This window comes from Crocodylus porosus, unplaced genomic scaffold (assembly GCF_001723895.1).
Source record: "Crocodylus porosus isolate Cpor-Errol unplaced genomic scaffold, CroPor_comp1, whole genome shotgun sequence".
NCBI classification, from domain to species: Eukaryota; Metazoa; Chordata; order Crocodylia; family Crocodylidae; genus Crocodylus; species Crocodylus porosus.
The window spans coordinates 21,821,430-21,829,589 of record NW_017728912.1 but is presented as its reverse complement, the minus strand read 5'-3'; the positions used below and the strand labels follow the sequence as shown (position 1 = coordinate 21,829,589).

The 8,160-nt window shown below is 47.0% G+C and overlaps 1 long non-coding RNA gene across 1 annotated transcript in view; it reads right to left on the bottom strand.

The window, feature by feature from the left end:
* LOC109309562 overlaps positions 1-7,222 on the bottom strand; it is a 15,957-nt gene extending 8,735 nt beyond the window's left edge. Inside the window, exons 1-2 of the long non-coding RNA XR_002100964.1 lie at positions 7,210-7,222; positions 7,174-7,179 (exon numbers count right to left, since the gene is read on the bottom strand). This is a non-coding gene — a long non-coding RNA (uncharacterized LOC109309562). The remainder of the gene's footprint in view (positions 1-7,173; positions 7,180-7,209) is intronic.
* Between the last annotated feature and the right edge of the window lie 938 nt (positions 7,223-8,160).

Below are 8,160 nucleotides of genomic sequence, written 5' to 3'. Positions count from 1 at the left end.
CAGTGGGAACAGCAGGGATCACTCCTCTGCCTGGCAGGAGCCAGTGAGTGCAGGGCTTTTTTTTTTCTTCAAGAGCTGACACTGGGGCTGGGCGGGACAGCCATGGCAGGGGGCTGGGAGAGCAGGCAGGGGATGGATATCGTGGTGGAGCCCCACACACAGCATGGGGCAGCAGGGTGTAGCAGGGATCACCCCCCCACCTGGCAGCATCCAGTGAGTGGGGGCTTTTTTTTCTTTAAAGAGCCAGGATACTGGGGCTGGGAGAGCAGGCGGACCTCGCCATGCAGCATGGGGCAGTGGGGGGCAGCAGGGATCAACCCCTGCCTGGGAGCAGCTGGTGAGTGCCGGGCTTTTGTTTTAAAGAGCCGGGAGACTAGGGCCAGGTGGGACAGCCATTGATGAGGCTGGATGAGGAATGGGGCCTGTTTGATTCAGAGATCTGGCTGATTCAGTGGTGGCTGAATCTCTGAATCAGATTCAGCTTAATTGATTCAGGACAGTGATTTGAATCACTGAATCAAATCACTGTCCCCAAATCAGCCAAATCTGAATCCAAAGTGAATACTAGCCACCTTGGACAGGTCTCAGCCACCTCTTTGGGGTGGGCAAGGTGACTGTCAGGGAGCCATCCTGGAGGTCTGTGGCACCCTCCAGGATGTGCTGGGCCACACCGTGCTCCTAGTCAATGACTCCCTGGATGTGGTGGTGGGATCCTGAGATCTGGGCTTTCCACAGTGCATCAGGTCCCTGGACAGGATACACATCCCTGTCACCTGCCTACCCTGGGGGGACAGTCCATACTGAAGCTGGAGGGGCTTCCACTTGGTCGTTCTTCAGGCTGTGGTAAACCGCCAGGATGCCTTCATAAATGTTAGTGCTGGCTGGGCTCACAGTGCCCACAATAGCCAGGCCTTCCAGAACTGTGCCCTTCCAGGCTTGGTGGAGATCAGACCCTTTGTACGAAGTGTTCTGGGCTTGCAGCTGGGGGATGTGACTGCCCCACCCCTCCTCATTGAGGACCCCACTTACCCACTGCTGCTGTGGCTCATATGATCCTACATTGGCCAATTCAACCCATGCCAGGCACATCTCAGCTGGCTTGAGGCTTACTTGGGAACAACAGTGACTACTGTTCTGATCATGCTGCCTGCTCCCTTTCCTTCATCATAGGGCCAAGGCCAGGAAGGCCTGCATGTGGTGCTGGCCTTGCTGTGGGCAGCTGTCACTCAGGGGCTGCATGGTGCCTGGCTGAGCAGTGGGAGGAGGTGGGGAGCTTGATGCGGGGTAGCCAACCCCTGGCTCTGGCCCTGCCTGCACCCTGGGTGGCAGCCAGGATGCAGGCAGGGCCAGAGCCAGGGGTTGGCTGGTGGGTGGCATGAAGGTGACTGCCAGGGCCAGGATGGTGTCCAACATGTAGCGGTCATTCACTATGGCCTCCATTGCCTGGGCCCAACATGGCAGCCAGCTGCTCCTGCACCTCTAGGATCATCTTGGGGATGGCAATGTGTCTCTCCTTGAGGGCCAAGAACCTGTCCTAGAATGCAAGGTCCTCCTAGTCCCTCTCCCTCTCACACACAATGTCCTGGGCACACCAGGCCCATGAGTCCACCAGCTGCTCCTCTGCCATGTGACCAGGTGATTCAACAGGAGAGTGCGGTATTGCGTCAACTGCTGATGGAGGTGGTACATGCAGAGGGTGCCAGCTAACAGTAGTGGCATCCATGAAGGTGCATCCCCAGTGGCAGCTGACACCTCTACCCCACATGCAGTTGCTGGACCTGCAGAACTAGGAGAGAGAGACTCTCTTTGTGAAAGTTAGCAACATTCTGGAGATGGCATGCACTATATCAGGGGGCTGTGTGCCCTCAGATCAGGGGTCATGTGCGCACAGGTAAATTGGTAAGTTGGCTAGGCTGTCCCTTCCACAGGAAGCCTCTGGCTGATCCCTCCAACCCTGCTCCCTCTGTAGAGGCAGGCAGCACATTTGGCATCTGCCTGCCTCCCTAATCCCCTACATAGGCTGGGCCAGGGTTGGCTCCTGGCAGCAGCTGCCACAGCTGCTCCAGACCAACTCCTCTCCTTTACCTCCTGCAAGCCAGGAAGTTTGGTTCTGTGGTGCCAGGCCTTAAGCCTTAAGCAGCCAGAGTGAGGGGGTGATGGGCTTCTGCCCAGCGGGGGTGTAGAGCTGGTGATGTCCCTGCCCTCCTGTCAGCATGCCTCAATGACAGTGGCCTGCACCCCAAGTGTGCCCCTACTGAAAGTCTTCCAGGCAGAACATGATGAACTATTTGAGCACACCCAGGAGTGCCCAACCCACTACACCCTTCTGCTGTTGATTGTCATGGTGCCCTGGGCACAACTGAGAATGTGGTGAGAGTTCTTGAGCTTCAACAGTGCCCCATGCAAGTCTGCACTTCCCCCCAACATGCACCACTACCTGGAGGGGCACCTCTGCCTATGCTATGAATGCCTGACACTGCAGCCAAGGAGGAAAGCGCTGCTGCCATAAACATGTTTCTTCACATATGGCAGTCTCCTGGCACTGGTTGCTCAGTAAAGTTTGCCACTGCCTCCCACCTCCCTGTGTGTTGTGTGTGTGGGGGAACTCTGGGGCCAGGAGGGAGCTCAGCCAGGCAGGGTGAGGAGGGAGGTAGCGAAGGGAGGGGAAAGGTGAGGAGTTGAGGGCCCCTCCCACACCGGGCCCATAGCTCTAGATGTGGAGCTCATGAGCAGGTTCCTCCCCCCTCTCACCCTCCTCCCTGTGCGGGTCTTACCTGATGGGTATGTCAGGTGGTCCCGGTGGCCAAAGTCTGTCCCTGCAAGCAGTTATGAGGTGTGGCTTCCAGCAGTGTTCTGGGATGCAGAGGCATGGTACCTGGCTGCTAGGGCAGCGGGTCCCTCCAGAGAGGAGCTGGAGCTGGTCATGGCTGGTGCCATTCATGGCCTGTCCTTCTTACTGCAGGGATGGCACCAGTCATTGGCTTGGGCTCCCTGAGCTGCTAGATGAAGCTGGGGAGCACACCTGGACTTGCATCTGGTGTCCTGAGGAGCCCTCCCCTACAGGCTGGTTGTTGCTATCAGGACCCAGTGGAAGTTCTGGCAGGCTGCCTGTATATCACATTGCTGTGTCCAGGGTCCCTGGGAGCCAGGATGTGGTCCAGCTGCTGCATAAAGGACATGGTCCTGCAGGCAGCCCCAGACCGGTGATTGTGGTCCATGATACAGACACAGTGGGCTTGTAGGGTCTTGACATTTATGTGGCAGTACCATGCAGACTGCTGGTGGCTGTGTTCCCGAGTGTGGGCTGCCAGGATCTCATATATATGGGCATTTGAATGGCTGCCCCAGGCAAACTGCCTCTGCACCTCAGTGTTACTCCATAGTGTGATAAGGTCAGTAGTCTTTCTGGTCAGTTGGGGCCCCAGGACACTGTCTGTGACATTCATGAGGATACCATCATGAGTGCTTTAATGGACCTCAGGGGCTCAGTTAGAGACTTTAGGTGCCACCAGGCCCTGGCACTTGTCTACAGCAGAGGGGAACAGTGCATGGGAGGCAGCCAGATGGTACAGCATGTCCCAGGGGCCAGACCCTGGTTTCATGGGCCTGCAGCAGCTGGCACAGGGCTACTTCTCCAAAACCCAATACCCAGGGGCAGGCAGCAGGTGGCACAGGCCCCAGGGTCAGGCCAGGCTGGGAAAGGCAAAGAAACTCCCAGCCCCATGGCTCTGGTCCAGGCAGGAGTCTGGCCTCCAAGTGATATGGCTGACTGAGAGCAAATTTGCTTCAGGTCAGTGGCTACTGTGCAGTTAGTTTGCTACTTCTATTTACAAGTAGTAACCAACTGTGCAGTAGGCTAATTAACTATGCAGTAAATGCTTGCACTTGTAGATGGTGTTGCATAGTAAATTAGTCTGCTGCACAGTAAAGCATCTCATGTAAATGCACCCACTGTGTAAAACCTTTCCCTATCTTCACATAGTTAAACCATATTTGTTCACTAGTGTGACATTGCCCCATGTTTTATTATGCAACCCTTCATTGAAACTGGGGACATCATAGTAAAAGTTAACACAAACAATTGCAATTCTGTACAGCTTGGGAATAAATATTGGTATTTATTAAACTCTTGTAGAGAGGCCATTAGGCTGAAAGTGAGTGAAGTCCAAGCTATCTTCTCACCTCTGAAAGTGAATCCTTCATCATGTTTTGGCACATGAGCTCTCAGGGTGCTGACACAAGTGACATTTTATTGTGCAATTGGCCACTGAAAGTGCTCTACAGTTATGCCTTGACAGAAGTGCATGGCTCCAGAGCTCTTTTAATGCACCAAATTGCATGACAGATGAACCTTCCATACATGAGGGTTCAGATGAAGACACCCCAAAGCAGAGCACTTCATTAACTTCTGTCAGTGCGAGCTGGGAGTAGCACCTGAAGTGGGGGGGTCCAATCCACCCACTACCCCCTTCAGTGAAAGCTGGGCAAACCTGAAACCAAGCTCCCTTTCCACCCTTCCCCCACTCCTGTCCTGAAGACAGCACTAGAGTTGATTTGAACAAATCTCCGCCAAATATTTACAAACTTTGATTCTGAGAGGCTTTTAACTTGACCTCACATGTGCAAATCTTCATGCAGACAGATGAATTCTTGTAAAATGTTTTTAAAAATGAGTAGTATTTTCCTAGGGCTTGTTATGGTTCTTAACTGAAACTTCCCTAAAACATTCAGTCTTGGGCAAACACCCAGCACAGACAGTTCAGACCAAACAGCTTAAGTGCAACAAAGTTGCACGCAAACGAATAAAGGATCTTATAATGGACAATGTAGAACAACTATAAGTAGAAGTGTCACTACTATATGTCCCGTAGTTTGATATTATAGTTGGAGTAAGTGGGTATTTTTCAATATCTGCTGTGTTTCCGTTACTATTGTTAGTCATTCATCTGTCACTATACAAAAATTCAGTATAGTGGCAGTTAGAATTGTTGCATGATGTGGATAAGTTAAGGGGAAAGAATTGTGCTTTTCCATTTTCATATTAAATAAAATGCTATTGAGAATGTATTCCTAGATTATATTAGGCCTTCATGTCCATTTCCAACAGCTGTCAGTTGTAACCAGTATGTACCCTGGCTTCATCAATCTGCACTTCAATGTCAAATCTGCACTGTATCTTCTTTTGCTTTTATACTCATTCTACGTGAACATCTGACTTGCATGTATTCCATACATTTGGGAAGACCGTCTGGCTTGGTATTGCTGTGGTCACTGTCATGGTTTTGCATTAAAATACAATGTTTATGACAATGGAGTATGTATTGTGTTTTGTGGACAAAAACCAAATCTCAGTGTTTAGCTTTCTTGCCAAAGGAGTAAGAAGAACCAGAGAATAAAAGAAGAACCAGAGAAAAATTACCAAAATGGGTGTTTCAAAATGTTCTCATGCTCCCTGCATACATTCATTTTTCATTTAACAGCCCTGAGAAATTCAAACAGTACTCAGTTTACTTTTTATGTTTTGATTTTGTCATTGCATAGAGATTATTACAGGCTAAAGTTTAAATGCTCCTGTTAAAACTGAACTCTTTTATATAACCTCAACACTGGTGCAGCTACTATTAAAAACACTCCATATTAAAACACTGCATTACTTACAGGTAAGTACTCTTTCCTCTGCAGGGGTCTGAAATACTCAGTTTGCTACACTGCATCCCTCATGATAGAATTGTACACTGTTTTCTGTGGAGTAGTGTGAAAGTATGGTCAATATGACACTTGGACTGGCTTTAAGTGTATGCCTAGCTGGCAAAAGGGTAGAATACAGAAAGGTATGGCCAGCATTCCAGACCTAAGTTCCTAAAGGACTGTGATATCTGAATCTATGACCAACCCCTGAACTTCTGATTCTTCTCAACCTCTTCCTAAGCTTGCACACACACAGATAAGATCATCACAGTGTTGTCCTACAGAAGATATATGATGTTCTTTATCCTTGTTTGGATGGGTCATGACAAAGCCCATATGGTCCCAGTGACAGTAATAGTCTGGGCATCAGGGAACAGCTGATCCACTAAAGTGGTCGTGTGTGGACATTAAGTACAGCCAGTAAAACTGCTCCTGAGCTAGGCATCAGTAGATATTTCTGGTATTTTTTCCTTCACTGGGGGGAATTCCAAGGACTTCTGCTTTCTCTATACAAATGCCAGAAAAGTTGAAATCTGGAAAGTTACTAAACAGTGTCAAGAAGGGACTGACCAGGAGCGCTTGAATCTAAGAGTTGTTAGGAAAAGGGAATCTGAAGAATAACCTATGCGATGTATCAACTTGGACTTCATACCTGAAACTGATGTTTAATTGTTTATGGGATTCAAGAAGAGCAGTATCTTGAAGACCTGCCTAAGTCAGTACCTGTAACAAGTGTAAGAAAAGGAATTCCCCATTCCCCCCTTCAATAGCTGTAATGCATGCACTTGCCTAGCTAGACAAATTCAACATGGTATCTTGTTTTTCATTTTTATTGTTTACAGGTGGAGTCCCATTTTGAAACTCAAAATACATAATTCTGAAGTCACATAAGTATTCTTTCCAGGAATATCTTTTCCTGCCATTAATACTTCTTACCATATTTTTTTTTAAATCTCAGGACATTTTCATAATGTATTAATTAATGTTGCACTGTGATGCGACACTTCTGGCATATATCACCGATTTCCCCCTCTTCCTGAGTTTGTGTAAATCTTGGTGTTTTATAAGTGGAGCAAATTAAATCTCCTATCATAACAGACTTCCATTCATCATGGGAGTGCCATAAAATGTTAATGTCTTTATTATTTTGTGCGTTACATACGTCAGGAACAATTTTCTGTTTTTCACAGCATAGAGCAATTTCTTCAGCTCTGCAAGATCTGTATTCCCTAAGGTTTCCCCATATTGGCCTAAATAAACTGATTCTGCATCACAAAGCCACAGAACTATTCTTTTGGAGACAACACATAATATACTTTATGATGTTGTTTTTAGGCTTGTCAGATAATTACATGATTAATACCCCAGGCACTTTCTCTGCCCAGAATATCCACTAATATTTCTATTTTAATTTCCTCAAAACTGGTGTCATAATTTAGAATTAATTGACATCATTCAGTTTCTTTCCTATTTGGGTCTGACAACTTGGAACTGCTTTGCATGTTCCTTCATCACCCCTACTCTTTGTGAGCATTCACATATAGACAAAAATGTTATACCCTGGTTGCTGAAAAGTAGGCCTAAGAGCAAATCCAAAAATCAAAATAGAAGTGGCCTGTTTTTTTAAATGTAAGGGGCATTCAAAACTCCTTTTGAAATCTTTAAGTATTCCAGTATGGACAAAGTGCAAAGGAAGAAGGTCGATTATGTTACAGTCCCACACACAGAGGGCTTGAATCAGTACCTTCTTCTGTTTTACACCAATACATTTTCATTAATTTGACTGAATAAAAGTGAAATAAAACAAGAGGTCCTAGAACTTTATTTCATGGTGTGAAATTAGTCCATCCCAAACTCGTTCTTTTAAAATCCTTTTACCATATTACACTTCTTTATATTCTCTTTACTCTGTAGCATACTTTGGACTCATAACATGCTAACATCATGTCCAGCCACCTTGGAATCCCTAATACAAATGACTAAATTTGGGCCCCCCCCGACACAAATGTTACAACTGGTCAAATAGTGACAGACTTCAGCACAAATACAGAGGAAGGGCACATCTTTAACCATAGAAAGAGACTGTAAACATTGTATCAGTCTGCTCCAATTATTAAAACCAAAGGTCAAATCCAGCCTAGTTATGACTTAACTGAAGACATGGGATATTCCAGAAATGAATGCTTTTTGTGGGTGTATCAAACTGTTCCTTCCTCCTTGTTCTTTAAAATATTATGACAATAATGGTTTTAAAATAAGAAGACACTCTACTGGAAAATGATTTCTATTTGTAAAAGATGCCGTACCTCCCTGCAGCACAGTCACAGGCATACCACACTAAACATTGATTCTATCAGCATGTACATCTGTTTTTGAAGAACTGATATCTATTGTCAGTGGAGAAATGCTTACGTAATGACACTGTGCTCCATGACCATGGGGACCTTGTTTTGAAGCTAACCATGCTCTGTG